The sequence below is a fragment of the Humulus lupulus genome, chromosome 3 (assembly GCF_963169125.1).
Source record: "Humulus lupulus chromosome 3, drHumLupu1.1, whole genome shotgun sequence".
NCBI classification, from domain to species: Eukaryota; Viridiplantae; Streptophyta; class Magnoliopsida; order Rosales; family Cannabaceae; genus Humulus; species Humulus lupulus.
The window spans coordinates 64,242,521-64,266,497 of record NC_084795.1 but is presented as its reverse complement, the minus strand read 5'-3'; the positions used below and the strand labels follow the sequence as shown (position 1 = coordinate 64,266,497).

Here is a 23,977-nt window from a genome sequence, read left to right as displayed (position 1 = left end):
TATCCCAGACACGAGACACAGCTGTGATGGATTGGAAAGAATTTAGGCAGCTGTTTAATGAAAAGTACTATTGTGATGTAGCTAAGACTGCCAAGATGAATGAGTTTCTGAATCTCGTTCAGGGAAAGGCATCAGTATCCGAGTATGTTAATAAATTTAATGGGTTGACCAAGTTTGCTTTAGACATGGTACCCACAGATGTGGCTCGGAAGGAAAGCTTTGTTCAAGGATTGAATCCTGGAATAGCTCAGGGCATCAGAGTTGCCCCAGTGCACGAAGTCTCTACCTATGTTCAGGTGGTAGAGAATGCTCTTGCTGTTGAGAGCATCAGAGATGAGAAAAAGAGTGCCACGGAGCATGGAGCTCAGATAGTGGTATCTCCATTTATTGGAGCAAGGAAGAAGAAAAGCTGGAAGCCTTACCCAGAGTGCGCTCAGTGCAAGAGGCATCATCTGGGAGAATGCCGAGCAAGGTCATGTTTTGCTTGTGGCATGGTTGGGCATTTAAAAAAGGATTGCCCAAGGCTAAGAGAGCTTGAGCAAAAGAGGATAGACAGCTCGACTCCAGCTCTAGTGTTTATCCTGAGGCGGTTAGAGTCTGAGACCGAGACTAGCTCCTCAGAGATGGCAGGTCAGTTTTCTAGTTCTGATTTCTGAGTTATGCTAATTGGTTTTGGTGCCATGTTGTTCCTTTGTTTGTTGCATATAGAGATGCATAAAGTTGATATGATGATCACATGGTCATGTTGTGATGGAAAGATGATACTGTATTGGTGACTTAAGAAATAAGTTGGGTTATGGAAATGACTCATCAGTGATTTTGATAAAGCTGGTTTCGAATGGCAATGCTAAATGGTAAGGAAAGAATAGCATCGCTTAGGCTTGAGAGCTAGAGTTTTATGGCGGGGAAATGCATAGAACTCCTAGCTAGTGTGATGGATACCACTTAGTTTGTGCCAGTGGGATCAGGACAGGCTGGACTAGTCTGTGAGTTCCTGAATGTGTTTTCAGGGGATTAGCCAGGATTTCTGTAATATGAAGAGATAAAATGGTGGTTTGATTAGTGCCAGGGATGGAGTTGAATTGAGCGCATTGTATTGAATGATTTAGTAGATTTGTAAGAACTCGAGGCTTAGGTATTGAATGAGATGGAATTCTCAAAAGTTGATCTTTGATCTAGTTAGTACCAGTTAGGGATCAGGGGAAAAGAATATGCAAAAGACTGTGTTTATATCAGATAAGAGCACTAGGAAGTTCTGGATTATATTTTGAGAATTTATTTAATGCTAAGTGTTTATGGATCAGATGAACAGAGCGTTCAAGGGATTATTTGAATGGGGATTTGTGATCGTCTGGGACGATGGTATTGTGGTGTATTCTCTGTGGAAATTTAGCACCTTAGAAGGCAGGAGTGACCTTGGATGGGCATGGTATTATATGTATTTTGTGGAAAGAGTTCTGAGTTTCTTTTTACAGAGCAGAATCAATTGACAGGTTGTTATGACACCTCGGTGACACAGAGAAATGATTGATTATGCAACATGTTGGTTAAAAAGGATCTAACCAGAACTAGAGTAAGGTTTCTGGTGGGCCAAGTGGCCAATTCTGTGCTTGAGATTACTATCTCAGAGAAGATCAAAAGGAAAGATGACTAAGTGAACCACAGATAGGAAAGTTGAGTGGGAAGTTTTAGCTGGATTAGCTAAGGGTGATACAGTGTCAGGTATGAATTTATTATGATATAAGGATTAGACTTGGGGTCTGATGGACACTGGGATTAAATGGGAGATTCTGGATGAATCTCACGCTACTTTCTTTTTCCCTCCATTCAGGCATCATGTCAGTATACCAGAGTATGAAAGCTTTATGGTGATGGCCTGAGATGGAGAGGGGCATAATGGAAGGCGTGATAAAGTTCTTAACCTGTTAGCAGGTCAAAATAGGGTGTCAGAAATCAGTAAGGTCATTGCAGCCTTTGAGTATTGTATAATTGAAATAAGAAAGCATCGCGATGGGTTTCGCGGTGGGGCTGCCCAGGAGAGCGGGTCAGCGTGATTGATTTCGGCTATTGTGGACTAGTGTTGTGAATAAGTTTATTTTTGTCTGTAAGAATAGGTAACACAGCGGACCAGTATTTGGATCTCTATGTGAAAGAGATAGTGTGCCTTCTTGAGAATTAAAGGTCTGTCTTATCAGATGAAGACTTTATTGTTACTTCCGGGTTATGGAAGGGTGAAGGGAAGGCGATGAATATATAGATGGAACTCAGTACAGTTCATTGTTCCCAGGTTGATCATAATCAGAGGGAGAATTGCCCAGAGTTGAATAGGGACCTTATAAGATAAGGTATGGTAGAACATGTTGTCACCCTTTCATTGGAGTGAGATGGGTGAGATGTTGTATCGGAATCATGAGATGGTTCAGGGGACCAATGAGATTATTAGAGGTTAGAGCTTGGATGCTCACTTCTCAGAGTAAATGGAAAAGTGTTACTGAATTGAAAAATAGGAACATGGAGTTCCAGGTAGGAAGTTGTGTCTTCCTAAGTGAATCACCATGGAAAGGGGTGATGGGTTAAGGGCAAGTTGAGCCTAGATTAGTATGACAGTTTGAGTCCTGAATAGGACTGGTCAGATTACCTTTTGTTGGGCCATAGCTTTGGCTCTGACGGTTGTACATTGTGTTATGTATTTCCATGTAGTGGTCATGGGTTGAAAGAACTCATGAATTGAGTTATGGGAATCTGGGAACTAAAGTTAAGTTATCCTATAAGGAATAGCCAGTTTGGATTATAACAGAAAGAATAAGGTTCTGAGGAACAAAGTATACCTTGATTTAAGGTATGTTGCAGAAATAGTGAGGTCGAGCGAACGACCTGGAAAACTGGAATCAGTTGTGCGGAATTCATATTCCGGGCGGTTCAGATAAATTTCGAGGACGAAATTTCTGTAAGGAGGGGACAGTTGTAATGGCCCAAATTTCCTAATAAGGTTTAGGACCTTGATTAGGAGGCCGGGAGAGCCATAATTGTTTTATTATGCTATTTAATGATAATATGCATGTTTAGGTGTATTAAATATGCATGTGAACCCATTTGTGATTAATTGGGTGATTTTCATATTTTGGCCATTGCGGGCATTTTTGGCATATATGTGAAATAGGCATGGTGCTTTGTTATTATTTGGTTATGCCAGAGTCACCCAGCACAAGACGATCCTAGGAGGTAAGCTAGTGGGAAAGTCACAACGGGATTTAAGCTTGACTTGGAGTAAGTCAAGGGGTATTTAGAGCATTACCGGGTTATTGGGTAATGGGAATTAATATTTGGTGATAAATTGGGAGTTAGTAAGATCAGGGGGAAATTCTGGAAGTTTTGACTATAATGTCCCCAGGGGTGTTTTCGGGACCCCGAGCATTAGGTTTTATTGGAAGATACTTAAGCTTGAAGTAACCTTTTAAGAAAATAAAAAGAACGTTCTGTACATTCTCTCTCCCAAAAAGTTCCCTTTTCGTCTCCCGATCGCGTTTCAAAAGATAACTTGAGTTCTAGGACTCGGAATCAAGGGAGGATCGAGGCATAGCAATCCTAAGGAGAATTAGAAGCTTATTAGCTGGAGGATTTAGTTGGAAACAACTCAATCAGAGGTAATTCAAGTTTAAGTTTTTAAAAGCTTTTAAGCTTGAATTGGACTTTGTGAATCATTGAGTTTTTAGTTCGTTTGAGCCTTAGGTTTTGGTGGTTTTGGACCATTGGGGAGTTTGGGAACTTTGATTTGATGATTTGGGAATGTTTAGACATGTTTTTGGGAGGTTTTAAAATGTTAAAAACGAAGGAAAATGGCTGCCCCGAAGTTGGGTCGCGGCTCAGGCAGGCTTTTGAGCCCGTTTGGGTGTTTTGACCCCATGAACATGGTTTTAGGCCTCGGGATCATTCCTACTACCTGGATTAGTGAGGATTGATGTCTTGGAGGCTAAGTTTTAGTTCAAGGATTGGTTTTAGAACTTGAACTCATTGGATCACCATTTGTGGTTGTGACTAGGTTATCACTAGAGGCTTGGAATCGGGATTGTGCTTGTGGCTCATTTGTTGGTAACCTGTGCTTGGACCCAAGGTAAGAAAACTGCACCCCATGTGTGACATGCATGGCTATTATTGATGCATGTTGGATGTTTAAATGTAAACATTGATAGCATAATGAATGCTTAACAATCTTGCTCATTTGCATATGATTATTACTGAGGCATGCTGGATGATTAAGTGTGATGCATGTGATGCATGAGAAACATGTGATTAGGACATACCATGAATGATGGATATGAGATTGGTCAGAGCTTGAGTCTCTGTGTTTGTGCATGATCATTATTATGCTCGCAATTGTTAAGTAAGCATGTTGAATGCCTCATCTTTGGATGTGTGACATATGATATATGTTTAGTAGCAATGCTTACTTGTGTATGGTACTGACTCATTAGTCAGAATTGGCAAAGGTGTTAGTATCAACTGTGAAGCTGTGACTCATTAGTCAGGTTCGGCAATGGTACTGGGCACTGGTCACATTGCGCTGACTCATTAGTCAGGACGGCCTTGGCGTGTTCAACGCAAGCCAACAAAGATTAGATCTAATCGACTTTCTGCATTGGATGGCTCAAAGAGCATTAATGCAGGACCGACCTCAAGTTCGATGAGTATTAAAAAGCGCTTGTCTAGCCAAAGACTAGTCATTTCGAGCCCGGTGACTGTTATGTCACATGGCTATGGGCACCGGCCCCACAGTGATGTGCTTGTCAGTCACTCAGCATGGTTTACCAGAACCTCAAGTCAAATTCACTCATCTGATCAGAGCTATAAGCTCTATATGATCATTTTGATCATCATATGCATGTCCTTGGGTGCTGAGCCCCGTAGTGACTTGCTTGTTGGTCACTCAGCATGGTTTACCAGAACCTCAAGTGTTGAGACACTCATCTGATTAGGATTGACTTGATAGTCATCCAATCAGAAGGGTAGGATTTCTTATCCTGGATACCCCAGCATTGTTTGAATTCATTTGCATGCTTGAATAAAGCTATGTTTGCTAGGCATGCCAGATATGATTTGATATCATGATATGACTGTTTATGAGCATATGAGTTTTCTTGCTGGGCTTCGGCTCACGGGTGCTTTGTGGTGCAGGTAAAGGCAAAAGGAAGCTGGACCATCCTTGAGTTGGAGAGCTTAGGTGATGACGTGTACATATGCAACTGCTCGACCAATACTTGGGCGAGGTTTGAAAGAGGAACTAGGGATAAACCCTGTTTTGCCGCTTAGAACGGCCTGTTGTAAACATTTTCTTGTAATAGAGTCTGAAATTATATTTTTGGGATCCTAATGTATATAGTAGACGTTCTAATGAAACATTATATCTTAACCAAAATTTTTAATCCCTAAACCGCTAATCATACTTAGTTACACGTTTATGGCCAAACGACTCGATTAGCGAGTTTAGCACTATTTACAATGTGGACTATAACGGTCCCTGGAGTTGGGGCATTACAATTTACATCTGACCTTGCAATGATTGAGACAACATCAGCTATATGCCAAATACAAGAAGTGTGAGTTCTGGTTATCTGAGGTTGGTTTTCTGGGTCATATTGTCACCGATGGAGGAGTGAAAGTAGACCATGCAAAGATTGTTGTAGTGAAAGAATGGCCTAGACCAAAGAATGCCTCAGAAGTCAAAAGTTTTATGGGTTTGGCAAGCTATTATAGGAGGTTTGTCGAAGGGTTTTCGAAGATAGCCACACCGATGACGGAATTGACAAGAAAGAATCTGAAGTTCACCTACTCAAATAAATGCGAGCAGAGCTACCAGGAATTGAAGAGTTGGCTTATATCAGCACCTGTACTCAGCTTACCCTCAGAGGACAGGCAGTTTGTGGTTTACTGTGATGCGTCAAAATAGGGGTTTGGATGTGTACTGATGCAGTCTGGTAAGGTGATAGCCTTTGCTTCTAGGCAACTGAAAGATTATGAACAAAGGTATCCGACACACGACCTGGAATTAACAGCGGTTGTCTTTGCACTGAAGATTTGGTGTCACTATCTCTATGGGGTGAAATGTGAGATTTACACTGATCACAAGAGCCTCAAATACTTCTTCACCCAGAAGGAGTTAAATATGAGGCATAGGAGATGGTTAGAGTTAGACAAGGATTATGATTGCGATATACTATACCACCCCGGTAAAGCCAATGTTGTGGCAGATGCACTTAGCCGCAGAGGGCCGGGAATGGTTTCTTTTTTACAAGGAGTATCAAGGAAGAACCTAGAAGACATGGAACGAGCTAGTATAGAACTGATCACAGGAAAACTTGCAAAGGTTACACTTCAGTCCACCTTGTTAGAAAAGATCAGGGAAGGGCAGAATGTAAACAAGAAGTTAAGTGACCTAAAGCAAGAGATGCAAAATGGGAATTCCAAGGATTTCACTATGTCAGATACCAAACTAATCAGATTCAAGGGGCGTATTTTTGTGCCAGACAGTGATGAGTTGAGGAAAGAGATTCTAGCGGAAGCTCATACTACCCCATATTCAGTTCACCCCGGGACCACTAAGATGTACCATGACCTTAAGGTGTTGTATTGGTGGCTGGGAATGAAAAAGGATGTAGTGGAATATGTGGCAAAATGCTTAACCTGTCAGTAGGTTAAGGCAGAACATCAAAGACCAGCGGGGCTACTACAACCGTTGAATATTCCTGAGTGGAAGTGGGATGAGATATCTATGGATTTTGTGATAGGGTTACCTAGGAACAAAAAAAAAAAAAAACGATGCAATTTGGGTAATTGTGGATAGGTATACCAAGTCGGCTCACTTCTTATCGGTGCGCATGACTTATTCTATGGATCAGCTCACCGAGTTGCATATGAATGAGATAGTATGGCTACATGGGATACCGTACTCTATTGTGTGCGATCGAGATGCTCGGTTTACATCATCATTTTGGGAGAGTTTGCAGAGAGCAATGGGAACTCGGTTGAAGTTTAGTAAAAATTATCACCTAGAAATTGATGGTCAGACTGAGAGAACAAATTAGATCCCAGAGGATATGCTCAAAATGTGTGTCATTGAGTTTCAGGGATCTTGGAGTAGATACTTGCCACTGATTGAGTTTTCGTACAACAACAGCTATCAATCTACCATCGAGGTAGCACCATATGAAATGTTGTATGGAAGAAAGTGTAGCTCTCCACTTCACTGGGATGAACTGGGAGAGAGAAAACTACTTGGACCCGATGCAGTGTCACACACCAATGAGGCTATTCAGAAAATCAGGGCTAGAATGGTCACACCTCAGAGCAGACAGAAGTCTTATGCAGACCTAAAGCACAATCATGTTGAGTTTGAAGTTGGTGATCATGTATTTCTACGTGTGACTCCAAGGAAAGGAATCTCGGTGAAGAGGTTTGGCAAGAAGAGAAAGCTAAGTCCCAGATATGTCGGACCTTTTGAGATTTTAGATAGAGTGGGCAATGTGGCTTACAGGGTAGCTTTACAACCATCATTGTCCGGGGTGCCCAATGTATTTCATGTGTCACAACTTTGAAAATATGTATCCAACCCATCGCATGTGCTGAGCTACGAGACCTTGGGTTTGCAGGTGGATTTGTCATTCGATGAGCGGCTAGTGAAAATACTCGATCGAAAGGACAAAGTCCTAAGGAATAAGACTATTTCCTTGGTAAAGGTATTGTGGAGGAACAGTGTTGTTGAGGAGGCAACCTAGGAATTAGAGTCTGATATGCTGCAGCATTATCCCGAGTTGTTTGAATAAAATTTCAGGACGAAATTTCTTTTCAGTGGGGTATAATTGTAATATCCGTTTTCCCGGAAGGGCAATTTCGTAATTTTCCCACTCTGTGCATCCTTGTCATTTTTTTTTCTTTTCATTTGATGGAATATTGGATATGTATGACTTCCAATGGAAATAAAATTCATGGTTTCTCCTGTTTGAGTTTTTATGGAATCACAACATGAGAATAATGTCAAGTGAATAAATAACGGCTCGAGTTAAGTTATTTATTTAATTAAAAATTATTATTATTATGAGCATAATAGTAATAATAATATGCTTGAAATTATTTCATCATATTATGTGTAATTTTTGGTTTGCCATAATATTAAATATTTGAATTTGCGAAAAGACTATAATACCCTCAAGTTTGGGATTTGTTCAAGGGGAATTTTAGAGACCTTATTTCTTTTGATTTAACATGATTAAATTTTTTGAAAATGAGTTAAATTTTTCGAAATTTAACTGATGATATCAGTTGTGGAACCTTAGTTATTTTATTTTATTTTTTCAAAGGAAAATATAAAGAATTCCTTGAAAATAGGATCTTACCACTTCAAACGCCAACTTCTTTTCTAAACCTATTCTAAAACGTGTTTACCATGATAATTTGAAGGAAAGAAATTGTGGAAATAGTGAGGGAAGCAAAGGATCGAAGAGAGAGAGGGTAGTTATCGTTTTTTTTAAAAAGAGAAGAAATTTTTTAGATATTGCACTAGGAAAAAATCTGGGCAGTAATGAACGTTGTAGAATCATTCTAGGGGAGGAAATAAACATTTTGAGTGTGGGAAATACATTTATAAAGTCTCGGATTGTGATTCACCATTTTTATCCAAGAAAATGCATATTCTTGGATAATTTTGGATTTAAGTGTGTTCAAGAGTGTATGGTGTGCGTGGTTGGTGACAAACAAGCTTAGGGTACTCCAAGAATTGATTTTGACGTGAAGAAACAGGCTGAAATGATCTAGAGCAAAAAAACCAATTTTGAGCTCCATTGTTGGCGGTACACCGACGTTAGAGAAGAAGACTTCGACCAAGGAGGTTGTGGCGTGATTCTTTGTGTCTTAGGGTCGTTTTGGACTGCTGGAACACGTATGAGAAGTTTCCAAGAGGTTTGGAACGTTTGGGTAGCCGGAAACGAAAGAAACAACCTCGCTGGCGCCGAAGAAGACGACAACTCCGACGAACCCAATCTGGGTGTTTACTGAGGTGTTTTTTTTTGTTTTTCAATCTTGAAAGTTAGTACATTAATTTTAGAGCATTTTCCAATTGGTTTGATATTTTTCTGATTTTTCTTTGAATTATTATGATTTATTGAAGTTTAAATAAAGATTAATTATGAAAAATATTTTTATTGTTCAGCAAAATATGAGTTTATGTTTGAATGATGTCTGTATGATTTATAATGGCTTTGTATGTTTATATTTAAGTTTTGATCGTATTTGATAATTTCTTTTAATTTTTTTCTTTTAAATATGTGATTTAAGAAAATAAATGTGGAATTTTTTTTAAAGTATTCTTAAAATTCTGGGAATTTTTGTATATGTTTAAAATGAGATTCTAAGGCTCTCTGTAGTTTTATTTAGAATTTGTATCATTTATGTAATTTTCATGATTTATTTGGCTTATTTTATATTTTAAATATGAAAAATATTAATGCTACTGTTCTAAACCTTATGTAATTTTTGTGTATTACTGTAGGGTGTAGAAACCGATCTGTATAGTTAAAGTATAGTTTTAATCAATTATGAATTCTTCTTTAATTATTTAGTTTTTATATTAAAATTAATTAAGAAAAATAGTTATTTTGCCTAGAAAATTCTAAAATAATTTTTCTAAGTTTATTTTGGATTTCTAAAACAATTCTGTATGTTAATTTTATTTTTTGGCTGGTTGTGTATTTATTTTTATTATTTGAGTTTTATTTGAGAAATTGAGGAAAAATAATTTATAAATGTTAAAAATTATTTTTCTGGTCTTATATGAGTCTTCACTTATTAATTTTGGTTTTGAAGAGTTGGTTGTTAAATTTTGTTGTCATATGATAATCTTAGATATTATTGAGTCTATTATGTAATTGTGATATTAAAGGGCATTTTGGTAATTTTCACATAAAAGTATATATATGAATTCGTGCGATATGTTATAAACATCAATGTTTGTGCATGTGACATGATAGTTCGAACATTTGTGAAAAATGATTTTAATTTACGTGCCATGCACGTTAAAATTTCATGGTTAAATTAGTTCGACAATTAGGGTTTTGAAATAAAACCTTAACGCCTATTTTTATTTTTCCTTAATTTTCGCTATGTAATTGGATGTCTAGGAGCTAGCGGTTGTCGAGGTGACGCAGCAAGTGGTTCGAGACACGTCAGCGAAAAACGCACTGTTTAAAGTAAGAAGAGTGGACATCTGCGCACAGGGTGTACGTTATGCATACAACCTTGCTTTCCTATTTGTCCAATTAGGTAATTATATTGTGACTTGAATTGTTGCATTAGGTTGACTAGCATGAGGATAGTGCTAGGGATTTTAGTTAGTAGACATGCTTAGATGATAGAGTAGGCGTGCTACTAGATTCTAGCTGCTTGTGTGAGTATAACACTTGCAGGAATTATCTTGGGTGTGTGTAATAGGATGCCACCATGGAATTGCCATGTGTGAGTATAGCGCAGGCAGGGCAACGATGCCTCGAGGGAACGATCGAGTGTGAGTACAACACAGGCTAGACTAGGTGCAATCGTGGGAATGCCGAGTGTGAGTACAACGCAGGCAAGGAAGATTACATTTCATGTCCGATCAACATGATTTGTTAGTATTTATGTGTGTGAGTGTAACATACATTATGTTAGTGTGATATGGTGCTTATGTATCGCATGATGATCATTATGTTTATGAAGTTTATTCTTTTGTTGTTTTCTAGTTTTAGGAGTTATGTCCGACATAGCTGTTCTTATTGGGCATTAGCTCACGGGTACTCTGTGTGCAGGTAAAGGCAAAATAAAGTAGTGAGTGGTGCGAGCTCGAGGCATGGACGGAACATGTTAGAGGCTGGGCTCCAGTTATTTTATGTTTTTAGAGAGAAATGTTATGATTTTAAATTTTCAGACTTGAACAATTATTTTCTTTATGTTGTTGTTATTAAACCTAGCATCCAACATTTTTATTTTTAAATAATGAAATCTCATTGTCTGTTAATATTTTCTCTTAGTGTCTTAAAGTATTTATTGTTTATTATTTTTAAATGAACTCCCTACGTAATCTCTCGAGAAATCGGGGCGTTACAATCCTATTTTTGTGGGATCTTTTGTATTTCAAATTTAAATAATATATTGTTGTAACCTTTCTAAAATGTGGGAAGGAATATTAGAACTCAGCCTATAAATACTTGGTGCACTCTCAATTTTGGTATTGAGAACTTCTATGACATTACTTTCAAAACTTTGACACAAACTATCTTAATAATAGTGACTTGTGGATTAGATAGATTTAACTAATGAACCACTTAAAAATCTCTGTTCTTTTCTTGTCTTCCTAATTCTTTGATAAAAGTTTAATTGCTCTTATTTATTTTTGGTTGACGAAAAACGTCATCAATAAACATATATGTACTTATATAATTTATAATTTTAATTAATATGACTGTAACAAAGATTAACAAATCTAATTTTATAATTATCCAATGAAAACAATAATAATAATATTCTAAATATGGTTAACTATACTGTAACATATAGTTATTAAACTAATAATTAAGTAATGTTACTGTTTGTATAACTCATAGTTATCAAATTTGAACATAATAAGTAAAGCATAATTTTATTTATTTAGTTTTATTAATTTATTTAATTGTTTGTTTTATTTAGTTGATCGCATCTCTCACTAAACATATAATATTAATTTAAAAAAAAAAAATTTATCAGAAAGAAAATTCATTGATCAAACAAGTAAAGTACTACAAAAGGACGAGAACAAACAGCCCTCAACAAATTACAAACAACTAACAAATTTTAGCATTTATCTCTCTTCAGTGGAAAACTTCCTAGAAGAAATATTAAGCACTCTAGATTTTTAATTGTATTAACTTTTTAAAAAATAACATAAAATAAATTCTTTATAATATAGTTGATTTTGTCGGTATATAATGCATTATTAAAATATTTAAATATGAGGTAGAAGGTAATATATCAAAAACAAAATTAATAATAAAAGAAAGAGAGAATCATATAGAATGTTTGACAAGCAATGAAGGACAAAAGAAAATATAATTATTTTTCAATATTTTCTTGATAAGCATATTAAAGAAAACTACACGTGTATTAACTTTACCTCTTAAAAATTTGAAATGACATAAAAAATGTTTTAGATTATAATTTCCACTTTCACTTTACCCCATACCAAACATCCCTGCGAGTAAAAAAAAAGCAGATTATTTTACTTGATGGTAATCCTATTTTATTGACGGACGAAAGAGGAACCTTAAATTTGTTTATATAGCCCTATATTAAGGTTTTTTTTTTTTTACAAAATGCAGTGTATTTTGTAATTTTTCCTATGTTTCTTAATTGATATTGTTAGCATTTCGTTATTTTTTTTTAATTTGCAATAGTTTAGCTATTTAATTTGTATATATTTTGGTATACATTTATGTTTTTTTTTTAGTGTTTATTATTTTTTGGTTATATGATTAATAAATATTTTGGTTTATGATGAATTTTTGTTTGGCATATGGTTTTTTTTTCCAAAAAATATATACCATTTCATAGGATTATTGTGTTTTATTCTAGAACTATTATATTTTGAATTTGTAAAGGTTTGTGTCCATTTATTATCAAATATAGAAAGGGTTGGGTTTTATGCTCTTACAAAACTATGTTGAACATATAACGCAATTTTATATTGTTAATAAAAGAAGTAGAAATCATTTAATTTGACAATCATGTTGCTTGCTTGTTTTATTACATAATTATTGAAATAATACAAGCATTTATAAAATCCTGAACATATAAATAATTACAATTATAGTGACTAGGTCACAGTGGATTATAATTGTAATTATATGTTCAAAAGAACGAGTCCTAAGATTATGTCAGTGCATTGGATTTTCACTGTTCTGGCATTCCACGATATGATCTACTTACACATTCGGGGTGTGATGTCTTATCCAAGACATTGATCAAGTAGATAAGACCGGATTATTTTTATTAAATTGGACTGGACCGATATTGAATATTGATAAGTTAAGTAAGTATCGTTATTATCTAGTCTAATCATATCACAACATTGACCATGAGTCAATTCAATCTTAATTCTAAGTGATTAATATTCTGCTAATTTTATTATTCAAGTATTTTGATTTGTTCGTTACCAGCTTACCCTAGGGACTAGCTCATACTTACATAATGGAGATCTGGTAGTATAATTGAGTGGGGGTGTTTATCATAGACATGAAATCTATAGCTTATATTTAAGAAGTGAAATGCTGATTTCCTTATACCTTGGTTCAAGTGTTAAATGATAGACTACTCATTTCTATAATTACGTTTACGAAAATATCATTTACAAGGAACTTAGTAGGAGTTAAGGATAAAATAAAAATTAGGGGTAAAATGATAATTTGCACCTATCTCATTAGTAGATCATCTATAGAGGATTGAATGACGGTTATGGTTATAACAATGGATAACATATTTACATTTGGTGTAAAACATTCTATGAATTCAAGAGTGCAATTATGAGTTTATAGTGGATCCACGATGAATTAATAAGGTAGTGAGATTATTTGTTATAAATGAACTCACAGTAACTTATTGGAGCTTGAGTTCATGGATCCATGGCCCCCATGTCATATCTTATCAAAATGAACCTAGTAGTCTTGAATAATTAATTTAATCATTAATTATAAAAATATCATATTGACTAATTCAATGAAAATAAATAATGTTAAATTATTTATTGATATTTTGTGAGAAAATAAATAGAAGAAATTTTGAGGATTTTATTGCAAAGTCTCAACAAGAGAGTATTATAGCCAATTGAGACAATTTTGTTAATATTGATAGATTGATATAAATATTAATAAAATGAATTAAATAAATGTCAAAATTATAATTGTTTAATTTTGACAAGTATTTAATTAATTGTAATTATTAAATAATTAAATTAAAATAGGAAACTAAAGCCTATTTTATGCCTTAGCTAATTGCCTATATATGCTTGTGTTACAGTGTTGACCTGTGAAATTGGCCAACGGCCGTACGTACAATATACATCACCTTTTGAACAAAAGGAATATAATATACGACAGATTACAAATATTTTAAATAAACACACAGAAATTTTATAGTGGTTCAGCCTTGTTCTCATGAACAGTAATAACATAATCCACTTAGTCTTTTGTATTGAATCACTCGATAGACAATTACACGAATGAACTGAAGTATTCACTCGTCACTAATTTGCCCAGAGTTTCTCCCCAGAAAATATCTCTCTCAAAATCGTTCCAAAAAACATCTAAAAGTCCCCTTTATGAAGCATTGGGTCCTTTATTTATAGTACCCAGGGGCTATTACATGATCAGTAATGCTGGAGATCATGGTTTGGTACACGATTATTGGGTAGTGGAGATACGTGTCTCCCTCCCCATGATTATGAGATCGCGAATCTTCTTGTTGTTTATCTAGATCGTGGTTGACGGTGCACGATTGAAACCTTCGGGAAAATGCTATGTCTTGGTTGGTCTATAAGACTTAGGTGCTAGGCCCGACGTCCCTTTAGAGCTTGGGTGCTAGGCTTGATGACCCTCCAGGTGCTAGGCCTGTTGATCTTCTGGGTGCTAGGTCTGATGACCTTCTGGGTGTTAAGCCTGCTGATCTTCTGGGTGCTAGGCCTGATGACCTTCTAGGTGCTAGGCCTAATGACCCTCTGGGTGCTAGACCTGATGACCCTTTGGGTGCTAGACCTGTTGATCCTCTGGATGCTAGGCCTGTTGATCTCAGCTTGAACGAGTGAAGTGTATTTGGGAGTTAAGGCCGACCACCCTATGAAGAATAGGGTGGGCCGACCACCCATGTGGCTCTTGAGCATGTCAGGCCAACCACCCCTAGGGGTTAGGGTCAGGCCTGCCACCCCTAGGGACTAGGGCCAGGCCGACCACCCCTTGGGGGTTTAGGCCTGGTCGACTTCCCTATAGGTCATAAACCTATCTTTTTTGCTCATAGCTCTTTTTTCAATACTTTTGTAGAGTCCAAGAACTTTACTTAGCTAATTGTTTAGTAGTATTATAGTATGTTTAGTGTTATCATTGTTACTTTGGATTTTTGGTTCAGACCGGGAGTTATTTGGACACTCATAGTAGTACTTATAGATTTTCTAAGTTTAACCTATAGTTTAAGAATATTAAGTATAACCTAAGGTTTGATTAATGTGTCTGATATTAAGGAATATATTATTATATTATAAGGTTTAGACATCAACCAATAGGATTTTAAGCACATGTTTTGAATGGTAATTAAGGATTTAGTATTTTTGAGGATTAAATTAAATAAGGGTAAAAGTTTGAATGTATAGGGTCAGTCAGCAGCTTTGAGCACGTTGAGGGCTTAGTCAAGGCTGTTTACTCCATTCAAACTCAGCTAAAAATGTGTAAATTCGTGTTTAAATATTCAGCGTATGCCGATATATCGCAGCTATAGGGGGCGATATGTCGCAGCACGTAGATACGGAAAACACGAATCGATGCACGGTCGCCTCGGGAACAAAGGTCCAGGCGATATATCGCCTATAGGGGGCGATATATCGCCTCCACCAGCATGAATTCAAATACATTTGAATTCTTTTCCCTTCAGCCATTCAAACTCCTTCAACAGTCCAGCATCTTCTGAACGAGTCTTCAGCCTCTGCTGAACGATTATTCAAATGATTTTCACCTAAAAAGCCATTATTTTTATTCAAGTAAAATCAAGATATTTTCATTCCCAAACTCTATAAATAGGACCTAGTACCCAGCCATTATTCACCATTTGCTCTAAGTTCAGAGGCTGCTAGTGTTAAGTGAGTGAGAGAGTGTAAACACTTGGTTTGGGGAAAAACTATAAGCTTAAACATCATAAGCTTATCAAACACTTGGGAAGTAAGTGAGTGCTATAGTATTTCGGTGGATGTTAGATTGATCTTGCAATCTTTGAGGTAAACCCAAAACTCTAGTCCTTTCTGTATTCTATGTTATTTCTTTTCTCAAAACCTTCTACTCAGTCCCCTAACCTTATTCTTATTTTTGGTTAGGGAATCCAAGTTCTTAAGCACTTAAGTGGTGGTAAGCATATTTTCGTTTAATGGTTTAGTCTTCCTATTCTCTTTCATTTCATCTCCTTTCTTTAGACTCACCCTTGTTCATTGTGGTTTTAGGAGTGTTCCAAAAGTCCTAACTCAGTCCATTTTATCCCGGTAACTTTGGTAAGGAAAATAGGCTAGAATCAATATGTTATGTGCTTATGTTATCTATATGTTTTATGTTATTAATGTGTTATGATATGTATGTATGTTTGTAGGCTTGGGCATATGACCCATATGACTAACAAGACCCCAAATGGGTTATGGGCATATGACCTACTTAGCTAGTAGGACCCCATTAACCCCATGGGCATATGCTTGTTTAGTCTATGGGACCCCAAGTAATAATGGCCATTATAATAAGTGTATGTTATATGTATTATGTTAAGTCTTTATGTTTTCTTATGAAATTGTGTATATGACTATGTGTTAGGTTTTTCCTTGCTGGGCATTAGGCTCACTCCTTTCTGTTTATGTGCAGGAAAATAAGCTTAGAGGCGGTAAGATTCGTGATGCTTGGGAGGATGTGTATCGATGATGAATGGAGTCAAGGGGCCGAGCGTTATCGATTCGAGGATGTAGTCTCCTTTTATGTTTTTTATGGTTTTACATGTATTTTCCGCATTATTATGTAATGTCTTTTATTTTAAATCTTATTTTGTTTTAAAGACAATGGGATCCCAAAATCCTTCTTAGTATTCTGTTTCTTTGTAAATAACTCTTATTTTCAAGTTACTCAATAAATTATGGTATTTTCGAAAAATGTAAGTTTTTATGTATAGTTTCGATAATGGTCCAATTAGTCTAGATTAGTGGGTCATTACAACTTTATCATTTTTCCAAGACTTGTGATGCCACATGCTGCTTTCTCATTTGCCACGTCATCTCTTGAATTTTGATGAATAACATATAGAATGCATTAAAAAAAAAGATGAATTTGACAAGGTAAAAATTCACTACTAATATTCTATACCTAGCCGCCCACTCTCTCTTAGTTTTCTCTCTAGGAATTCTTTTCTTATGTGTTGAGACTTGCCCACACAAACACTAGGTTATTTTAGAGAAAGACTTGGAAGTCTGTGGTCTTGTTTCAAAGTGGTTTAGATTCCTAGCAATATCTAGCATTCAACAAGGACTAGAGGTTAGAAATTTCAAAGGGTGTAGTCATTGTTCCGCTACGCATCTCATAAGTACTTTAATTGTTTTGTATATTGTATTTATGAATCTCTGTATTAAAATCACATATATGCATGTATTTGTGTTTTCTATTGTATGTTATTTTGTGTAATAGAAAGCATGCATATAGATTTATATAAATAAGATCCTACAAAAAAAATATATATTTCAAAATAAAATGTAGTAAATAAATTGTGGCTCCAAAATATGAAAGTAATTATATAAAATAAAGTGGAAATTACAGTAGATATGGCTTTTTCCATTTAGCTTTTTAAACGAGAATTTATATTTATTAATGTTTCTATGACTTTCTTTTTTATTTATTTTTTAAATATAACTTTTAGATTATCATGTAAATGTATAATTTAACAAATAAGTCTTAGTTTTTTTTTATAATTAAGTTGTATACTTTTGTAATAGTAATTATTTAATTTAATTTTAATTATTTATTCATTTTTTACGCGTTTCTTACGACTTTTCAGTTATTCTTTTTATGTAAATAAATTTTACATTATATATAACATATCACACAATTCTCACTACTCTATTTATTATTTTTATTTTTAATTAAAATTTGAAATGATGTTTAATGAAAGCACATGTTCTCACATTATTATTATTTTCTTTGAGATTTATTTGTTCATGATGAGAAAATTCGTGCTGAAGAAGAAAAGTGTTATGCATGGCAACCTATTTTCATTATTGATTAGAATTTTTCAGTTTTAACATGTGGTTGTGACGTAAAAAAAAAACTTTATGTGGTAAACTTAATTTTTTAAATATATATCATGTCATATTATTTTAATTAATATAATGTTATATTAAATAATGTGACAAAATGTGATTTGTCACATAAATGTAATTCGTCACATCTTGCAATGATAACGCCCTTAATTGTCTATCCTTATTAAAATACTAGTTTTAATAATAGTTCAAAAGATTTCATAACTTTGTCCGAAAGCACAGTCAGGCATTATTGGAAATACATGCAGAGTTTGGATCCAATGTTCAAAACAAAAGAGAGTTTGATGCAGTCTTAAAAATAACTAAATACATCCCACTGATAAATTAACATAAGAAAGACTCTCCTCCTGGGAAGTCCTCATGTTGCATCCCTAAATTTTTTTTTTATTCTTTAAAAATTCACTTATTTCGTTTTTCTTGGGGCGTTACTACTGTGGTCAAAGCGGCTCAGAAGTTACTATTTTTTTTTTATTCTTTTAAAAACTCATTTATTTTGTTTTCCTTGGGGGGTTAATACCGTGGTCACTAACAAGCAACGAATAAGAAGTTCCTATTTAATTCGAGGGAGGAGGGAGAAAAGGGATGACACAGGTTCGCTATAAATGAATATTGCATACCAAACATTTCGGGTGCGATCATACCAGCACTAATGCACCGGATCCCATCAGAACTCCGCAGTTAAGCATGCTTGGGCGAGAGTAGTACTAGGATAGGTGATCTCCTGGGAAGTCCTCGTGTTGCACCCCTAAAAATTCTTTTTTTTTATTCTTTAAAAATTCACTTATTTCGTTTTTCTTAGGGAGTTACTACTGTGGTCAAGAATAAGGAGCGACTCAGAAGTTACTATTTTTTTTATTCTTTAAAAACTCAATTATTTCGTTTTCCTTGGGGTGGGGGGGGGGGGGGGTTAATACCGTGGTCACTAACAAGAACTACATCGTTTCGGATCGTTTCCTTGTTCATTGGCTCCCCGCAGCATACATACATACTTATGAAAAAACTGACTCAGCTCACCGTGCGCGCCAAAACAAGTCTATCTATTTTCTACCTGCAAGTGGGAAAAGTAAGGGGAATGAGCTAAAAGTTCAATAAGGAAGTACATACATAACATACAACATAAGCGACATATCTTATAAATTCATAACATGTTCCTATAGCAACTATTGTCAACATAAGTCATAATTATACGCATAAGATTCTTGCAATATAAGCATAATAGTGCATTGTTATCATAATCATAACATAAGATTATTTGCAACATACACATAAGCAACTTAGCATAAGATTCATAAACACACAATATAAAAACATTGGTGACACCATCTTGGTCACTTCCATGGAACCCACTTGCCCATAATTCACATGGCACTCTCTTGGTCATGATTTTCTTGGACCCTCTTGGACATAATTCACCTAGCACTCTCTTGGCTATGATTTTATTGGCACCCTCTTGGCCACAATCTTGGCATGTCTGTCTTTAATAATGCTGCAGCACTAGGTTAATCAAACACAAACAAATCCATACATATCATCATAACTAGATTTTATTCATAAACAAATACCAGAATTTGGCTTTATACATATCATCATAACTAGAGCCCATTCATACACAATACAAAAATCTAACTAACTTCCTTACCTTAGGTCCAAGTACAAAATCCAAACAGCACGGGACCACTTCCTCAAAATCCTAAACATAGCAAGTACACTTTGGTCTCAATCACAATTCATACTCACACAAGCATATCACAAAAGTTTGCGTGAACTTGTATACTTTCTAAGTGCCTATGCTGAAACTAAAGAATTTCACAAAAGAAATGTACCACTTTTATTTCCATAAATTATCAACAAAGTTTCATGTCATATGTAACACCTAATGTTACGAATCATTCTTGAAAAGTTACCAAAATATTTTCTTGTTAAAATTTCTGTACTAGGTCGAAATACACAAAATGTGACACATTGTTTTACAAAATATTGGCCAAAACTCAAAGTAACAAATTATGATAATAATTTGGTAAATAACTCAAGAAAATCAATTTTTTTTATATACATATGGGCCAAAAACTCTATAAAGAATGGGACACTTAATTCTCCATTTAAATATTATCATAAAATCATGTATTTTCATAGCATAGCATAAATTCATCAATATTTAAAAAAAATTACAAAATCCTAATCATGCTCCTATCCAAATCATCAAGACAAGAATCATAGTACAACATGCTCATAAAAATAAACAATATTACACAAAACCTCGTGTTGCACCCCTAAACATTCTTTTTTTTTATTCTTTAAAAATTCACTTATTTCGTTTTTCTTAGGGAGTTACTACTGTGGTCAAGAATAAGGAGCGGCTCAGAAGTTACTATTTTTTTTATTCTTTAAAAACTCAATTATTTCGTTTTCCTTGGGGGGGGGGGGGGAGTTAATACCGTGGTCACTAACAAGCACTACGCCGTTTCAGATCGTTACCTCGTTCATTGGCTCCCCGCATCATACATACATACTTATGAAAATACTGACTTAGCTCACCGTGCACGCCAAATCAAGTCTATCTATTTTCTACATACAAGTGGGAAAAGTAAGGGGAATGCGCTAAAATTTCAATAAGGAAGTACATACATAACATACAACATAAGCGACATATCTTATAAATTCATAACATGCTTTTCCTATAGCAACCATTGTAAACATAAGTCATAATTATACGCATAAGATTCTTGCAATATAAGCATAATAGTGCATTGTTATCATAATCATAACATAAGATTATTTGCAACATACACATAAGCAACTTAGCATAAGATTCATAAACACACAATATAAAAACATCGGTGACACCATCTTGGTCACTTCCATGGAACCCACTTGCCCATAATTCACGTGGCACTGTCTTGGTCATGATTTTCTTGGACCCTCTTGGACATAATTCACCTGGAACTCTCTTGGCTATGATTTTATTGGCATCCTCTTGGCCATAATCTTGGCATGTCTGTCTTTAATAATGCTGCAACACTAGGTTAATCAAACACAAACAAATCCATACATATCATCATAACTAGATTTTATTCATAAACAAATACCAGAATTTGGCTTTATACATATCATCATAACTAGAGCCCATTCATACACAATACAAAAATCTAACTAACTTCCTTACCTTAGGTCCAAGCACAAAATCCAAACAGCATAGGACCACTTCCTCAAAATCCTAAACATAGCAAGCACACTTTGGTCTTAATCACAATTCATACTCACACAAGCATATCACAAAAGTTTGCATGAACTTGTATACTTTCTAAGTGCCTATGTTGAAACCAAAGAATTTCACAAAAGAGATGTACCACTTTTATTTCCATAAATTATCAACAAAGTTTCATGTCATATGTAACACCTAATGTTACCAATCATGCTTGAAAAGTTACCAAAAATATTTTCTTGTTAAAATTCCTGTACTAGGTCGAAATACACAAAATGTGACACATTGTTTTACAAAATATTGGCCAAAACTCAAAGTAGCAAATTATGATAATAATTTGGTAAATAACTCAAGAAAATCAATTTTTTATATATACATATGGGTCGAAAACTTTATAAAGAATGGGACACTTAATTCTCCATTTAAATATTATCATAAAATCATGTCTTTTCATAGCATAGAATAAACTCATCAACATTTTAAAAAAATTACAAAATCCTAATCATGCTCCTATCCAAATCATAGTCAAACATGCTCATAAAAATAAACAATAATACACAAAACCTAGCATTATTTTATACTAGTTTTAGTACATAAATATTCATCATGCCTTGAATCAATTTAAAATAAATACCTAGGCCTAAAACAATGTCATGGCAGAAACTGAGTGCTTACAATACAGTTTTTGATTAATCAAGGAACACTAACATGCTTCCTAATGTATGAAAAATATAATGCAACAATGATTCATCCAAAAAAAATTAAAAAAACCCTTTAAACAATATAGTGGCTAAAACCTATGCACCAAAATCAACAAAACAATTCAACAACATAAATCACGACATCCTAGCAAGCATTTTACTTCTCAAACAACTCATAGAAATAAGTTAGAACAATCAAAACAATTTCCATAACTCATTTACCATGCTAACCGAACCATACAAACCCATTTCTCAAAAAGCACCATTTCATACATGCTTGCATCAGAACCTTTAATCAACAAGGCACAAAAGCATTTGAACTATATTCCAAAATCCCACAAAATAAGGCAGCTGAAACACTATAACCATTTCCAAAACCGTGAAATAAGAGCACGAAAACAATTATTGGTTATGGCCAAGAAAAATATGATCACACAAATGGGATTTTTTACGTGGTTCAGCAGTTAACTCTGCCTAGTCCACGAGTCTTTGTTATTAGAACTTTAAGATGATCTCTGGAAATTCCTCAAGAATGAATTCTCCAGAGTTTTCTCTCAAGATCACAAAAATTCTGTCCTTTACAATGGTGCACGACCTCTCTATTTATAGAGGAGGTTTTCAGAATACTATCCCACACATTTCGGGAAGTTATTCTGTATATGCAAATAAATTTAATGGCATTAAAAGCCTGTAATCCTATATACAAGGAAACGTCCCCTGAAGATCGGGGGGCGTATAACTGCATAATAAATATCCCTTTATTATAAGGGATTTACAATAATCAATGTAGACCGCATATCTCCAAAATGACTCACTAGGATATTCAAAGTTATCAATCTACATTGTCAGTGTTGTTCCCACCCAGGTCTCTTACTGACTTTCGAGCTATGACATTTCCCGGAGATCATGCGACTTCAAGCTCATACTTATGTTAGGCTCGGAGACCCTGATCTGAGGCCATCCGACAACAGACGTGTTTCGATGTCTGTCTTTCGAGCTTGTAATGGTTTCGAGGCTACCATCTTCGAGGCTGCCCGCTGTTTGTAGGTCCGGTGCCTAGGTTGCGGACACGCATTCCAGACATTACGAGCCCATTCCTAACGAATCCAGCTTTCGCGATCACAATTCTTAAGGCTCGAAATCTGGGTGTAACATTTTTCCCCCTCAAAAGTATTTGTTCGAATCCCATGAGAAGGAAACTTTTGAACTACTTTCTCCGGGAACCGCACCGTCACACACTTGAGAGTGGACACGTGTCAGTTGGGTATTGCTCATCCAAGGTACTCGAGTACCTTGGAAATCTGCCCACGATCGTTTGCCTGCCACCTTTTCGGTGCCATCATGTCATCAATCCCTGACCGTCGAATTTTATAAGGATTCTGGCCAATGGCTCAGATTAGTCCCTTTTTTACCACTTTTACCATTTATATATAAGACCCTAGTCATCGTTTTCCTCTTATTTTACACTCATCAGAAAAAAAGAAAAGAAAAGAGGCAAAACCGGAAGCCATCTCAGAGAGCTTTTTGCTTGTGCATGTTCTCCCAGCCGAAGAAACAAAGGACCGCCAGTTTGTTCGAGACCGTAAGGTTGAACCTGCAGCCTCTCCTTCAATCAACGATTTCTCTGCAATCGCCATCATTGTGTAAGTATCTGATGATCTTTTTGTTTTCCTTTATGCCGGTTTATGTCTGTGTTGTTCTTTTATTTCTGGGAATGCACTAGTTTATTTTCTTAGTTTGACATGCTAGGAAGTTCTGACCGATAGGCTTTCACGTTTAAGTCTCCATGCTAGGTTTAAGTCACTAGTCCCAAATCCAGTTTTGATGTAGGACAAGGTCTCTTTTTTCTGGGTTTTTCAAAATTTAAGACATATCTTGCACACCAAGATATCGGGTACAAAATCTTGGTTTTAAAGAACGCACGATACCCAAGATTACCATTTCTGAATAGCTGTCACCCTTTTTCCCTAATATTTCGGGATT

The 23,977-nt window shown here is 35.4% G+C and overlaps 1 non-coding gene across 1 annotated transcript; it reads left to right on the top strand.

Annotated features, from left to right (window-relative positions):
* The first annotated feature begins 18,718 nt into the window (after positions 1 to 18,718).
* Positions 18,719 to 18,837, top strand: LOC133827159 (5S ribosomal RNA). The gene has a single exon (XR_009889858.1). It is a non-coding gene; the product is annotated as a 5S ribosomal RNA (ribosomal RNA).
* Positions 18,838 to 23,977: the final 5,140 nt, after the last annotated feature.